Source organism: Lontra canadensis, unplaced genomic scaffold (genome assembly GCF_010015895.1).
Source record: "Lontra canadensis isolate GAN:19392208 unplaced genomic scaffold, GSC_riverotter_1.0 scaffold2, whole genome shotgun sequence".
Lineage (NCBI taxonomy): Eukaryota > Metazoa > Chordata > Mammalia > Carnivora > Mustelidae > Lontra > Lontra canadensis.
The window spans coordinates 30,730,472-30,746,637 of record NW_022630996.1 but is presented as its reverse complement, the minus strand read 5'-3'; the positions used below and the strand labels follow the sequence as shown (position 1 = coordinate 30,746,637).

The 16,166-nt window shown below is 40.8% G+C and overlaps 2 protein-coding genes across 3 annotated transcripts in view; one reads left to right on the top strand and one right to left on the bottom strand.

The window, feature by feature from the left end:
- The window catches only part of IMMP2L (inner mitochondrial membrane peptidase subunit 2), an 859,460-nt gene that overhangs the window by 409,239 nt on the left and 434,055 nt on the right, over window positions 1-16,166 (bottom strand). The window lies entirely within an intron of this gene.
- LRRN3 (leucine rich repeat neuronal 3) overlaps window positions 12,718-16,166 on the top strand; it is a 36,000-nt gene continuing 32,551 nt past the window's right edge. The window contains exon 1 of the mRNA XM_032871284.1: window positions 12,718-12,816. The gene's annotated coding sequence lies outside the window, so the exon portion shown is untranslated. The remainder of the gene's footprint in view (window positions 12,817-16,166) is intronic.

The following is a 16,166-nucleotide window of genomic DNA, read 5'->3' as shown; positions in this document are numbered from 1 at the left end:
ACTGTTTTTCTCCAGGAACTGTGATGGGCTCCTTCTCGTGGTTCCTATTTGCACAAAGGCTCTCTATGAAATCAAGAACAAACATCTCTGACCCAGCTGGCCATGGATTATGGCTAATTGTCTTACACAAGAACCAAAGCATAACCTTGCTCTCATTTAAAGTCTGCACATCCACTCTTACAGATTTAAAGACTCAGTGCTGCTATGCTTAAACACTTTGCAATTTTACTTTCTTACCCATTAAACCTCTACTCAAAATTCATTCATCCATTGATTCAATAATGCATTCTGATCAATTATTCTACATTACGAGCCCAGAGGCAGAGCACTAAACCCAGCCTCTTTGAGCAGGGACAGATTTCCCACAAGAGGGGCTATTTAGACTGAGGATAAAAGGTGAACAGCCTTGCTAATGAGAGCTGTGTGCCTCATGTGTGTTGGGGGGCCAAGCACTCCACGCACCCTGAGTGGGATCAGCAAAGACACAAAGCAGAGAAAAGCCAGCACGGCACTTGAGGAATAACAGTTCATGTGGCGGGAGCACAAGGCGACACGTAATGAGTATCTGGATCCAAGAGCCGGGTTACGAGAACAGAACGCTAAAGAGCTTGGGATATTTTTCCGTTTGTGATGAGGCACATAATGGGTTCTGTTTGCAGAAGATGGACTGGAGAGGACCACTCTGGAAGCAGGCAGTTAGGGGCACTTTGCAGCAGACAGACCGCGGGATGATGGAGGTCTAGCGGATCGAGAACGAGATTCAAGGAAATATGGGAGTAAAATCAGCATGGTTTAGACCTACTGAACTCAGGATATAAGGTCCAAGGAAGATCAAAGACCCTGATCCTCCCTGAGTAAATGGGCAGTGCTCCTCTAACCGAAATAAATAAAAAATAAAGGAAGAAAAGCCAGTAGTCAGGCAAGCTTAAGAGGTCACTTTTAGACACACAGGGCGTGAGGAGTCTGGGCTCATGAAAGTAGGGACATTTACTAGACAATGTGAGGACGATCTACAATATATACGTACAAGAAGAATGTTATTTGAAGGAGCAGTGATGTACATTTGAGAGTAATGATTACATAAGAAGAGATTATATTATCTGAGAGAGCATAGGAAGAGCAGTAGCAAAAAGAAGAAACCTAGTGTAAATATTTAAGAGACAAATGAGCCCATATCTGTCAACAGGCAGAGTACTCCAACAAGTATTAGCAGGACCAGGAGGCTTTGAGGTGCAAGAACCAAGTTGGGAGGGTGCTCACTGAGATTTGAAGGGGAGTTTCTGTGGCATGGGTAGAGTAGAAGCTGGATAAAAAGGAGCTGGAAAAGGAGAAAGTGACAAATGCAATAGTAGCAAATGATGACAGGTCTCTTGAGAAATTTATGAGGGGGATAGAGATGGAATGGCAGAGTAGGGTTAAGGGTTAAAAGGAGGATTGTTGTTAATATTCTAGCACGAGTAAGAAGCATGCTTATGGATTTTGTGTAAATAAGTCAATTGCACAGTGGAATGGGGAAAAGGCTTTTAGAGACAAGTTCCTAATAACATAGAAGTGGATGAATCTGGAGGAAAAAAAGGGAGGGACATAGAGATTGGTAATAAGAAAAAGTCTCATCATTTAAGACTACAAATGAGAGATAATGATGCATGTGGATAAAGAGACATTAGTAAGCTAGGAGGATGTGAAATAAAGGGAAATCACACCTAAAGGAGCAAGTTCAATGAAGTTAAAAGCAATGACATTTTCCTAAGAATATTTAGATTGAAAAAAGATGTTGCAGAGATGGCTAAAGTTTGGAATCATTCTCGTAGATGATGGGATACAGTGGTCTTAGGATGGCTACCAGAATGGAAGGGGACTGTAGAAGAGCCAGCTGAACCACGATGCCGTGCATCTGCTGGGGGTATAGTGTGTGCACCACCACATGATTTCCTCCAGGAACACTTCACTTCCTGGAGCCAGAAGCAAAGAAGAACCAATATGGTGTTATTCGGCATTTCTATGCATGGTAGAGGACTGGAGCAATAGAATCTGGGTGCCTGATGAGTTTAGACGACCAACCTTGGTAGGTAGGAAAGAAAGAGAAAGAAAGATGACTGGGAGAGAACTGGTCTCTAAGGATTTGAGATCTTTGTGGTGTCAAGAAGCAGACCTACAAGGAGCATAGTTTTAAAACAGCCAGATAGATAGACTTACGGTAGAAAGCAGGAGACTTCAGTTCAAGATTTCCAAGGTAGGACAATTCCCATTACCAGTAAGATCAAGGGAGCATCTCTGGGAATGGGTTTCTGAAATGAAGTAAAAGTGACACTTATTTCCATTCAAGGAACTTCGTAATCTGGGGTTGGTTCTATACTTGAAAGTTGAAATCTCCTGAGCTGTTAGCAGTATTGGAGCAGAACAGAATATTTTTCACCAGGTATCATGTTGGGAACCTGCTGACAAGTAGATGAGAACAAAGTGGGAAGGTAAGGAGTGGTATGTGCCTTAAAGAAAAGTATAATAATTCGTGGCTTGAAGTTGGTATTCGGAAGCCAGAGGAGGCGTGCATACAGACGCGGGTGCAGACACCCGCACACCCAGCCCTGAGAGGTGGGACAGTGAGTGGTCTCCAAGCAGAGAGGTCACAAAAATAACCAGGTCCTAAAAGGAGACTGGATTTCAGTTAACGGAGGAAACGGAAGGGGTGGTTTGGGAAGTAGTTGAAAGGATGGCAAATCTGCTGATGAGGGAATGATAGGAAACGTGAAAAGAATAGGGAAGATTCAAGGATTCATGTAGATGAAGGCAAGGGCAGCAGCTACGTGACGGTCTGTATGTGAGAGGATGCTAGAGGCTTTGTTACCCTAGACAGAGAAGGCCATGCAACAGGAGCAGCACGGTGAAGAGGCCTGCCTCAAAGTCCCCCAGTATCCACAAGGACCACAAAAGGCCAAGTCTCGAAGAGTGACTTGACGGAGAGTCAGACAGATGGTGAGGGTTACAGGGCTTTGATCTCAGCTAAATGTTATTCACAGTTCTGAGGACAGCAGAGAGGACATGGTTCAGTGCCCACCCTGCCTGACCTACAGTCCTTTGAGGCAGGGCAGGAGGTGGCCAGCAGCCCTGGATTCCCGGCACTGAGGCTCCGATGCCAAGAAGCACAGGCCCGATGGGCTGCACAACCCTGCTGGGCCATGTGCTCAGTGAACACAGCTCCAAGTCTCCTTTGCTGACAACATTACACTTAGCACAGCAAGTGGTTCAGAGCTCAAGCTCAGGAGCCGGAAAGATGCGGCTCCAGAGCCTGGCTAAGCCACTCACAAGCCATGATACCACAGGAGGTAAAGTAACCTGCTTCCTCTACCTGCAAAATGAGAAAACAGCATCTGCTTACACGCTAACTATAAGAAACAGAGATGCTGCCAGGAAGGTGTTTATTTAGCTCAGTGCTTGGCATACAGCTCCCAAAAAAAAATGGTACCTAGTGGGTGCGCCTGGGTGGCTCAGTGGGTTAAGCCTCTGCCTTCGGCTCAGGTCATGATCTCAGGGTCCTGGGATCGAGCCCCGCATCGGCCTCTCTGCTCAGCGGTGAGCCTGCTTCCCCCTCTCTCTGCCTGCCTCTCTGCCTACTTGTGATCTCTCTCTCTCTCTCTGTCAAATAAATAAATAAAATCTTAAAAAAAAAAAAAAGAAAAAAAAATGGTACCTAGTGTTACTAGGTCCTTATTGCTCACTATACTGGACGTCTTCCTTTTCCCAGGGAATTATTCCTTGTATCCTACCCTCTAATTTGGGGAAGAGGAGTAGAAATGACAGAAGAGTACTTTATCCAGGGATAAGCATAGCGCCCAAGTAGGCTAGCGGAAGATCTTCCCCGCAAAAGTTTCAAATTCAAACCAAGGAGAAAGGACAGTGTCTCACTGGTGGCAAAATTGGGAGATGAAGGACTTGAGAGCGGGTGGAGGCCAGGCTGCTGTACATGGGAAGAAAGCTGGTCTGCAGTAACAGGGAATAAAGCCCACACTCTGAGAAGAGCAGATGGGGGACGATAGACGCAGGCCCAGGAGCATCTGAGTCTGTGGCCTGTCTGTCTCGGAGGCCCAGTTTCCCCTCTGCTCACAGGATAGCATGTGAGGCTACATTACCCTCGCTACAACCTCACCTTTTAATTTGGGCTAGTTTAAATCTAAGCTAGTTTAAATAGGGTTTGTCTCACTGGCAGCCAAAAGTATCCATAGTGTGGACCGCTACTAATGAATTTAAAATAGTGGAGACTGGCAAAGACCACAGCTGTTATCCCCTTCCCATGATGTCTTGGAGATTACCCTACAAACACCCAGAGGTCAATAAATGCCATCGATAGACAACACTTGAATTCTGTCAGCACAGTCTGCACATTGACCCATATGTATTTGACCTGATTTGAGCATTCCTTGTACTACCCAGAATTCTTCCAGCTCCCTGAATCAGAAACCAGCTAATGAACAGGTTGAATCCAAAGAGAGTTCAGCCCTGAATAACATAGACAGAGGGTGATAAATGAAGCAGGAGCTCTCAAAAATAAATGTACATTGAGTGTCAAGGATATGCCCATAACTGCCTCTACTTGCTCATCTAATCAACTTGGGTTTTTTTTTTTTTTTTTAAGATTTAAGATTTTTTTAAAAAAAGATTTAAAACATTTTTTTTTAAGATTTACTTATTTCAGAGAGAGAAAGAGAGAGAGAGAGCACTGGGCAGGAGGGGCAAAGGGAGAGGGAGACAAGCAGACTCTCTGCTGACTGGGGAGTTCGACTTGGGGCTCCATCCCAGGACCTTGAGATCATGACCTGAGCCAAAATCCAGAGTCAGACACTTAAGACCAACTGAGCCACCCAGGCACCCCAAGCAACACATTTTTAAAGAGAGTTTAAAGACCAAAGATTGTAGCAACCCCATCCCCGTTCCCAAATAGTAGAATACAGTAGGATTATGAGATAGAACTTGAAGCTGAAAATGCAGCACTGGCCCCGGTGTAGGCAATAACTACAAGAATCTCCCATCTATTCTGCCATCCTTGAGAGTTGTAGTAAGTGCCTTTCATTTGTGAGAGTACCTTCCCTACACTAAAAGGAATAACTCTATGAACAATCACTAAAAGATTAGACAGAGAACTTTAGCTCTGGGCCTCCTGCATTCTCCATCAATGAAGGAAGAGAATCAAATATGAATGCTAACAGTCACCTTTGTTCTCCCGCCTAGCAGAAGTTGAGAAGCAAAAGTGACATAAAATATTCATGAAAATTCAAATGACCCTTTAACATCTAGATGGTGCACTATAACTGGATGCCTAAATATTTTAGTGACAAAAAGTGTTTGCTTTCTCTTGCAAAGAAATCACTGCTTTGATCTCTTGTTTAGATATAAATGGATCATTTTAATTAGCTCACCTTTACAAAAGGGCCCCATGTGAAAGCAGGAAAATTCAGAACAGACCTTGCAGACAAATACTGCACCAGGGGCAAATTGTTATCTCATGCCATTTTTCGTTCTTAATTTTTGCCTAGAATTTACATGAATGTACGTGACTTCTTGGTTCTTGGAGTTTTATTTTTGCCTAGAACTTACATGTATCTTAGTAGTTTTATGAAATCAGATGCATTTAATGTGTCCTAATCAAAGAAGATGAAAAGAGAAAGTGGCCAGCAAAGAAAAAGTCTAAGTGAAGAGATACACTCTACCCCTGGGGCTAATAATACATTATACGTTAATAAAAAAATTAAAAAAAAAGAGAGACACACTCTATTCTCCCATAAATAACAGCTCTCTTATAAATAACCTCGTGTGTAACTGAAGTCACTGGGCTGACAAAATCTATTCCCCTGGGCGGGAGGATTTTCATTAAACAATTCTCTGATTTTACTCAAATGTCTGGAACAAAACCAGCACACAGAAGAGAGTAGTAACTTACTCTTTCAGTGACTCAGTGAGGTTTAATTAGTCAAATACTGACCTTTTAATATGTAAAATGTACTCCTGAATATACAAGGCAAATAGGACATTACTCCTGCCTTTGAGTCGCTTACTGTCTAGGCATAAATAAACCATACGCGATAACGTATGTTAGAATAAAAGAAACAAAATAAAAAGTAAATTTAAAATGTGATAAAACAAGGAAAATACTCCCTTGCACTGAGATGGGGGGAGCTTCTTAAAGGATGAGAGCTTGTAGCGGAAACCTTACAGAACTGGCCCGTTCACAGAAAAAATAGAGAGCTAAGAAGGCAACGTAAAAGATACATTCTGGAAATGACCAGCCCTGTGCTGTGCTGTGCTGTGCTGTGCTGTGCTGTGCTGAGGAAGGGGATGTGCTGGCGTCAGGGACAGAAAGAATGGCCGGGGACATGGGAAACACATAGCGGCTGATGGAGCAGAGCTGCTGCAAATGTCAGCCTCGGAGTCAGAAACGCTTTGGTTTGGTTGTGGATTCTACCAATGGGCAACTCCATGAGTTTTTGCACACTCAGCCCTCAGTTTTCTGATTTGCAAAACGAAAGTAACAGCTAGTACTTTGATAGGGAGGACTGAATGAGACAATTCATGAAAAACTCCTAACAAACCACCTGGCACAGAAGAAGTGCTCAGTAAGTGTGGTCTACTGTTACTGCCGCTGCCCTCATTATCATGTCGTGGAAGAGCTGGGGGGCTAAGTTAAGGATGTCCGAGATTTGACCAAACAAGACAGCTTCAGCTGTAGAAGTAAAGTTCCACCCCAGAAGAACTTCACATTTTATTTTTTTAAGTAACCGCTATATTTCTGATTATAAAAATACTATGTGCTTACGGTGGAACATTTGAGAAGTATAAAAAAATAAAAGCCACCTATTGTCTTATCAAAGATAACTACTACTAGGGGTTTGGTGTATTTCCTTTTTTGATGTATTTCTTTTCAGTTATTTTTGTGTAACTTACAACTGTCTACCTATCTATCTACCTGTCTACCTGCTATATTTTCTATAGTGATTTTCACTCTTTTATTTCACTAATTGTTTACCTGGCTAGAGGAGAAGTAATATTCAATACTTCAAATGAAAAAATTAGGGATGCACAGAGAGAAGCCAAGATAAGAGATAGTTGGAGCTACAGAGAAAGACAAGAAAGAAAGAGAGGGAGAAAGAAGTCTGAGGAAGAGACAGAGACAGAGATTTATCTCCTTGATTTCTGACATCTTTCTCATTCCTGGTGGTGAATTTCCTTCAGTGATAAAATTACTTTTATTCTTGAAGTGGAGTTCTCTCCCTCATTAAAAAAAAATAAGACCTATACAAATCTTATGTCCCTAATCACCCTCAGTATGGAGAGATGTCATCTTGGGAGAGACAGAAGGACAGGGTGGGGGGTCCCTGAGGGAGCAGCACATTTCTATGTCTTGCTCACTTGTCATAGAGGGAGGACATGCTAGCTTCGTTTATTTTTCTCCCTTACCTCCCCTCCAACAATCTTTGTTTCTTCGTGTGTCTGCTAAATTCTGATAGTCAAATTTGCATATTTTAGCATGTAAAGATCTCGTTCTTCTCCAGTTCAGATACTCTGTGGATCTCTGATTCTAAATGTTCACAAAAAGCCTTAATGAAGTCGTACAACCATGTGAATACACTTGTGCCACTGAACTACGAGCTTAAAAACTGTTAAAATGGTTAAATTTACACTATATATTTTACCATAAGAAGAAAGTCATCATAAAAAATAAGACCCATAGTTGAATGGGAATCATTTTTGTTTCCAATTCTACTTTCTAAAACCCTTTTGAAAAAAGAAAATGAGAACTCTCTGATCCAACATGCTTTTGTTCAACATTCTAACAAACAGCCACTCCCCTTACATCATGCTTCTAACTTAATTAAGAGCTAATCTGCTATCAGAATTAGACTACAAAGGACCATGTCACTGAAGATCTTCTCAGTACATTCTCAGTACAATGTCAGTCCCTCCTCATCAGTGGCCCATGCATAGTTATTTAGCTTTCTGAGCATATCAACTAACTTTCCAACAAGACACTGCCTTTCTTCAGAGCTCTATTTCTCAAACAGAGCCAGCAAATTCTTTCATTAATACTGAACAACCATAACTATATAAAAGCATCCACTGCCTAGTGTAAAAATTCATTCCTTTTTAAAATAGTATTTTATTTTTAGCATCCCTTGTTGCTGACTACATTGAATTGTTTGGCTCAGTCATCAATCAAGCATTCATTTATTTTACAAATGAATATTGAGTGGGTTGTAGTTAGTGTAAAAGAGCCTTGGCTCGGTGGGCAGACAGAACCGAGTTCAAATTTTTGCCCCATTATTTCATGGTTTTCGTACATTGGGCAAGAAACCTAACTTCTCTGAGACAATATTTCTACACTATTAAATGGGGATAAAACATCTATTTTATGTTGTAGGGATTCAATAACTTTTAAAATATACACAGTTAGTATTCAACAAATATTGTTTTCTCCATGTTTATGCAAGCTACAGTGCTTAAAGATGAATAAAATATAGACCTCTTCCAGGAGACTCTATAAACTAAAAACGGAAATGGGCCAAATTATAGAAACAACTGTAATACATTTTAAAAACGTAAATGGTAGGGGGGAATAAAGATTGTGATTGTGAGAGATCATGTCTTGTTAGAGGGTCAGAAAAGACCTCACATGGGAAGTAGCATTTGCCCTGAGCTCACTTATTTAGGACCAGATAGAAGCCAGGACCCAGAGGGAAGGTAGAAAGAACATTCCTAACAAAGCAGAGAACTGGAACAGATGATGATGATGGTAATAACACTGACCAACAACAGTGACAATGACAAGAATGGCAATAATGGCAATGCAAACATCCATTCAAGCTTACTACATCCTAAGTTCTTTCCTAAGCTTTTGCACATATTAACTACATTAATCCTCATAATATTCCCAGGAGGAAACTGAGATGCAGAGATGTTAAGTTCTTGTTCAGGGTGACAAAGCTGGGAAGTGGCAAGGTAAGAACCCAAACCCAGGGAGCCTGTTCCCAGAAAGCGCACTCTGACCCACTACCCAGACCACCCCTCTAATGAAAGTGAACAGAAAAGCAGTGCCCAGGATTCCAGGAAACAAGAAACCTTCCCATATTAATAGGAACTTTAACTATTAAATCAACGCATAAATATTTATTACACCCCTATTGTTTATTTGATGATGAAGGCAGAACTTTTTCAACATACTTTAAGGGCTGTAATTATTCATTTGTTTTAAAATCATTAAAATACATTGTTATTGGAGCTGAATACGAGTTCAGGAAGCCCTGCAGATATTTACTATGAGGCAGTTGACCTACACAACCCCATAACACAGTATATTTGGAATGTGAAACTGCTCTGAAATTTTAGTGGGTTGTAAAGGTAAAAACTTGAGAAAGAAAAGAAAAAGAAGGAAAAAAATGGAGATGGGAAAGAAGAAAAAGTGGAGACTTATCAATTATTCAGTAGATGAGAGGGTGACATGGTAGGAAAACCTTGGAAGACAGCAGGGTCTACCCTTGCTGTCTCTGACCAGCCGTGTGCACTTAGACAAGTCGCTTGACCTCTTAGGACTCAGGGTATTCGAGTCTAAAGAGTCTGTGGTTCTCATTTGAAACTATTTGCAATTGTACTGATTCAAAATTGCTGAAATCCTTCCTCAGTCACAGTTTAATGTTTTTTGTTTGTTTGTTTGTTTTAAAATTTATTTATTTGACAGAGAAAGATCACAAGTAGGCAGAGCGGCAGGCAGAGAGAGAGAGAGGAGGAAACAGGCTCCCCGCTGAGCAGAGAGCCCGACGTGGGACTCGATCCCAGGACCCTGAGATCACGACCTAAGCCGAAGGCAGTGGCTTAACCCACTGAGCCACCCAGGCGCCCCCAGTTTAATGTTTTTATATGGCACTTCATTATACAGAGGTGGTAACGAAATTAAGTTTTTAGCATGTTTTTTTTGGAGAGCTACCTTTCGTATCTCCAGTAAATGGTTGATAACTGCCAATCACCTGAACATATACTGATTCTAGGACGCTCCTGACGCTCTTGCAGCAAGAAGGAAACCACAGCCAAAGAACAAACTCGTCACCCTTTTCATACAAAGCCAGAGTTATTTTTCTCTCTCACATTACAATCTCACTTCTAATGTTCCATGGTATGAAACCGATAAAAATGAAATCTTTTGAATTTGTCATGTGCCTACAGCAAAAGGACAATTGCAAAAAAAGCAACCTCATCCATATGCTGAAGAAAAGCTAAACAATGAGTGAAAACAATTTCCTATGAGATGGCACAAGGTAGCATTTAAAAATATTCAACTTTCACTAAATTAAAACTTAGATTTTTCTTTGATTTCTTAAAGAAATTGAAATTTAAAATATTAGGTATGATTGCAGGTTTCATTTATAAACCAAGAAAGTGTTTTAATCATGCATCTGATTATCGCCACTTACATTCATTATGGAAGCGCATTATAATTGGTTTGATTACTGAATTTGTCAATTATACAGTCAATACCAATCAACCAAAATGAAAGGAAGCAAGAGTATAATACTAAAATTCCTTTCTCAAATAATTATCACAATTTAATCCTAATTCTTCCAATATATGGAAACGTAATCCTGCAGATGTTGAAATGATATGGAATATGTAAGGAATTAAAGTTGGGGAAAGTAAAATCAAGGGAGGTGTAATGAGGATGATTATCACTATTATTACAAGTACATTAAACCATATGTAGACACACTCCATCTCAACATCCCCAACACTTAGCCATAATCCCTACCATTCATAGAGCAACATTTAAATGTTGTTAGTAAAGAATAAAGCCTTACAATATACTTTCTGAAATGAGTGTTAGTAGGTTAAGCAAGAAACTACCTTTGTCTCGAACTCATTTTTATTCAAAAGATTAGCAACCATTTGAATAAATTTTTAGAGAAAGAAAAAATAAAGCACTTGAGAACTTTAAAAAAAAAAACCCTACAAAGCTAATGTCTTTATAAATTTCCTGGTATTATGATGATAGTTACTTAAAACTATTGGTCTATGTTATTTCAATAAACTCTTGAGGAACAATCAGATGTGAAGCTTTTCCACACCCCCCCCCCCCGGCCCCCGCCGCCCAACTAAATCTATTAACATGAAAATGTCATTTTTTTTTTACTCCACTAGAGGGTAGTCTCTCAAAACTAGGGCTTGGAGCCATGAATCTAGCCTGTTTTTGACCTGTTGATAAATTAATTCTCATGTTCCAGTCTTCTCAACAAGATGTTCCTCTAGCATACTAATTAAGATGGTAAAACAAGCGTTTTTAAAATTGCTGTCTATGTACTCACAGGTGTTCTTTCAGAAATATACACTGCTATACTTTTCTGTGTTTCTTTTCTAAATTTCTGATAACTGGATATATTTTACATACATGGCGTGTATTCCATATTTTCCTGGTAAATATAAATTCAGAATTAGTAAGTCTAAGAATAAAGGGAAACAATTTTCCTGAGGGTTTAATTCATCAGAGTTGAAATACTTCCCCAAGAAGTATTTCCCAACACACTCCTAAATACACACACACAGAAATACCCACACAAACACCTTGACACATGTATCCATTTATCTGTGGCCGTCAGATTAACTGCATCAGATATAAAGAAATTACTATAATTGGAATTACTTGTTTTTTGAAATACCCCCTCATATGCTCATGTTGTGAATTATAGAGAAAAAAAATGCTCTATTTTAAAAATGTGGTCAATTCAGATAAGAAATTTCATGCTTAAAAAAATGCTATTGAACAATAATCACATAAACACCAAATTGAGTAGAATCTACAGAAAACCAAATGCCTCCCAAAACAGTTTCAAGTTACTCTTCTTAAATAATATAGCCACTGGCGAACTTTACAAAGAGGGAGTCAGAGGCACTGCATCTCCCCCAGGTGTTTTTAGTATTTGGAAAAATCCTTATTTGTAGCACATCCTGTTATTTTCGGAGAGAAAACACAGTTCCTCTGGGTGAATGATAACCTAAAAATGGGAAAACTTGTCCAACATTTCTTCTTCTCAAAAAAAAAAAAAAAAGGAAGAAAGAAAGAAAGGATGGAGGAAGGATGAAGGAAGGAGCGAGAAGGAAAAGAGGAAGGAGGGAAGGAAGCAAGGAAGGGAGGAAAGGGAGGAGAGGAGAAAAGGAGGGAGGGAGGAAGGAAGGATGAAAGGCAGGCAGAAGGCAGGAAGGAAGGGAATGGTACCTAGGAAAATATGCAAGCCGGTTTCATTTATTTGTATCCTAAGCAGCAGTGTCATAGAACAGACAGGTTGTTTCAGCCAACCAGACGGGAGCAGCTGCGAGTGCTACATCTTGGCAGTCCGAAGCGATTGGCTCCTCTCTGGGGAGCGGAGGGTGTTCAGTTATTAATGACCGCTGAGCAGGCAGCACCATGTCAGTGTGACAACTGATCGGGTGAACGATGCACCACTAACCACCATGGAAACAAGGAGAAAGAAAGCCAGCTCCCAGGATCTCTCTTCACGGGATTGAGAGCCTCAGCCTGCCGACTGAGAGCAAGAGTTCCGGAGAAAAGAAGGAACCCCAGCTGCAGCCTCCTGCCTTCCTTTTTATCTTAGAATACAGAGATAAGCTGGCTTGCATGTGCGCCCACCTCTAGTACATGTTTGTGTGTACTTTATTACACACACACACACACGCACCTATTTACACCCGGGCAAGAACACAACCATGTGATTATCGCAACTGAAGAACTGAGGGAGCCCGCACAGAGGGACACAGAAGGTGGTGCATCACAGGAACTGCTTTTGCAAGGTAAGTTTAAAATATACATTTCTATTTAAATATGCTCTATTTCTTCTTTGGCTGATGCTAGCCCCCCACCCCCAAACCTAAATTCTCCTTTGATGTTTTCTTCATGTCTGAATTCTAAAGCATTCTTCTTTCCATTTTACTTTGGAGGAGAAATTCAAACGCAAAAGCCCTCTGGCTTTGGGTATGCTTAGCTGTGTTTGTGGGATTCTCCAACATGCATTTTACTAGCTTGAACGCCCATCAGAGGATGTGAGTGGGAGAGAAAAAGCAGTGCTGGGGAGAGGAGGGAGAGGAGGGAGAGAGGGGAGAAGGGGACAGTGGGAGTGGAGAGGAGAGGAAGGAGAAGGGGGGAATTTTCTTTCTTTCTTTTTTTCTTCCTTCACATTATTTGTAACGAAAAGCGGTTCACACATCAGTCTGTATTTTGAAACCAACCCCCCAAATGGGGCATTTTTCTCCCTTTCACCCAGCGGATGGAGATTAAGGCAAATGCTGCTGTGTGTCAAGAGCTAAAACCATTAAGCAGAGTGGCGGAATGAGCATATCACAAACAGTTATTGAATTTCTGCCAGGCTACATCTTACGGATTGGGGTAAATGACTTCCCTTTAATAACATCCTCCCGCTGGTCGGAAGGGACAGTGCAAATGTCTGATTGCTAATGCAGCTGCAACCGACAGGCGCGAGGTAAAAGGAGCCCACGAACCAGAAGAGTTCTCATCTTCTTTGGTAATTAACAGAATCACAGCAGGGCGGCTTTAAAGTGCATTTGCTATTTCAGAAGATTTTTGTTCAGACGGACTACTATATTCCCTTTGCTTTTATTGAGCTACGTGCCTTAATTTGCCTCTAATTTATTTATTTTTAACAATATGCCCTTGTTTCCATGCCTCGAATTTTAGTGAGGGCACGCTATGAATGTGAGTAGAACCTTCCTAATTTAGAGAAAAGGGGATAATGTGAAGAATAAAAAGGCAAGAAGTAAGGATTCCAAAGTATCTACCTAGGAAAGAGTGTGCCTGTCCTGGTACTATAAATATTACTCATATCCTACATTTCTCTTTAGTTTCAGAGGCCATGCCTTTGAGACAGAATTACTCTCAGTAAACTATATGAGCGTCCATGTACTGATGATTCGTGGAATACCGTGTGGGTTAATTTCTACTTCCAGTCTTCTAAAAGGAAGCCAGCTACTTAGAATATGCTTTCAAACAGACAACATCAATTGAGGATGTCCACGGAAACATTGACTCCCCCCTTGAATGGGTCCTGTAGAGACATTAAACCTAGTATTTGCATTTCGCCTTCTGGAGCTCTCTCTTCCCTTCCTTTAGTTCAACGGACCAAATAGTTAATGGAGTCAGCTTCTTTCCTACTGCATGGTATTTTTTCCCCCTACAACTGTGATTTCAGAGTTATGATTGGTTTCCTAGTTTATAACATGAGCCAAAACCTAAAGACACTAACCAGTCCCTTAGATCCTGCCACTTTCCCATAAATGTGTCAAAATATGAGTCACTTTACAATATGTAAGAAGTCAATTAATTCCAGTGACCTTTGTAAATGATGACAATAAAGCAGCTCTGACAATGTGCCACTGGCTTCGATTTTCTCTCTGTAAAATGAACAAGTTTAAGAAGAGGTTTCCTGCTCAGAGTGAAAAATGAAAGGTGCTGAAGCATTAGCTCGCAGTATTGGCAGCCTTGCTCACCCTGCCTCAAACGCCACATGCGATCTATAGAAAAAACAAAATGATTTATTGCAAAGAGGAAAAGGGGTTTTCTTTGCTTTTCTGCTATTCATGAGAAGTGCTGCTTTTGCCACTGAACAGATTGGAGAATTCTGAGGTAGCTGCTAAGTTCCCAACCAAGAAGAAAAGCTGGAAGTAGACATTCAGCCTCCCGGTTTCAAACTCGTGGATAATGTAGCATTGCAGTATCGATTTCAGTTTTTCTTAGACCTTTTCCAGGGAAACTTTCCACACCAAACATACACATACTCAAATACGACAGAGCCTGTTTTTAAATTGCAATCAATGATACCTAAGAACAGTGGATTCACTCTTTAACCTTGGTAAAGCTCACATACATATTTTGTGGATTACACAGATCAACACCGTGCCCACTTGAGTCTAGAAATACAATCATTCCCGTCCCCCGGTGTTGTCACCCTGTGTGCGCCGGTGAGTTTGGTGGTCTGATCAGCATCTACCAATGCCAGATGATGGACACAGGAACATGCCTGGAAGACTTAGCCGTAGTCTTCCCAGTCATGCAGCTATACCAGAAATAGCTTTCTGGCAAGACAAGCGTCAAAGGACCATCTTTTCAAGAGTGTCGCTTGTCACAGGCGACACACACTGAGTTAGAATGCTGATGAGTAGGTGGAATTTTTTTTTCCTTTGGTTGTTATTGTTGCTGTTAATGGCTTCATAAACAGTGTTATCTGCCTTCTAGACCAGAAATTTAGGGATCTAGGAAAAAGGTAATCAACTTAGAATTTGTTAACTGTATTTTATTATTTCTTTGTTCTTTTTTACACCTATTGCTTCTTTTTTTTTTCTCTCTCTCCTTTTTTTCTCTTTTGCCACAAAATGGGCTTGGTGTTTTACTGCCCCCCCCCAACTCTGAATTTTTTCTAGTGCAAGATTCTTGTGTGATGTGGCATGGTGATCTTTATTGCAAACAAATTAAGTTGATCAGAAATGTTTGTAACCTGAGATTAAAAAATAACAATTATGTAAGCTAAATGTTATTACTTAGCAGCGCCTGAAGGTGGTCACAGATAAGGTATCTGCTGGGGAATCTGAAGGAGATTATTAAAAAGAAGCTAGCATACTAAAAAAATGAGTCTAGCCTCAGTAAGGATACCTCCAAAGAATAATTTAAAATGACATAGCTTAGCCAATCTGAAGAAACAAGGGACACATCTGCAGTCCACCACAATGTTCCATATCCACCTGGTTCTAAGGATTTCTTCACTTAGGTATCACTCTCTAGTCCCATGAAACTAAATAAAGCAGGTAAACACCGGGCAAGACATCAGCACGTCTTGTGTGTGCTGTCAGAGAGAGAGCTCTCTGATCCTGGCTAGGCAGTGAGTGCTTCAGAAAGCTTCACTGTGTTGCAGCTGAACACAGGTCCCGCACAGAGCTCCGTGAATTCCTCCCTGCCTCTCTTCTGATAAAGTAATGTCTGCCTTGACATCCGGGAAGTAGAACATGGTAATAGTCCTTCCTCTGACCACAATGTAAAAGCAAAACAAATTCTAATATAAAGAAAGTAGGTGGTGCCAGAGGATAGCAAAAGTAATGGAGAAATAAAAATGTTTTCTTTCGTATGATGGGAGGGG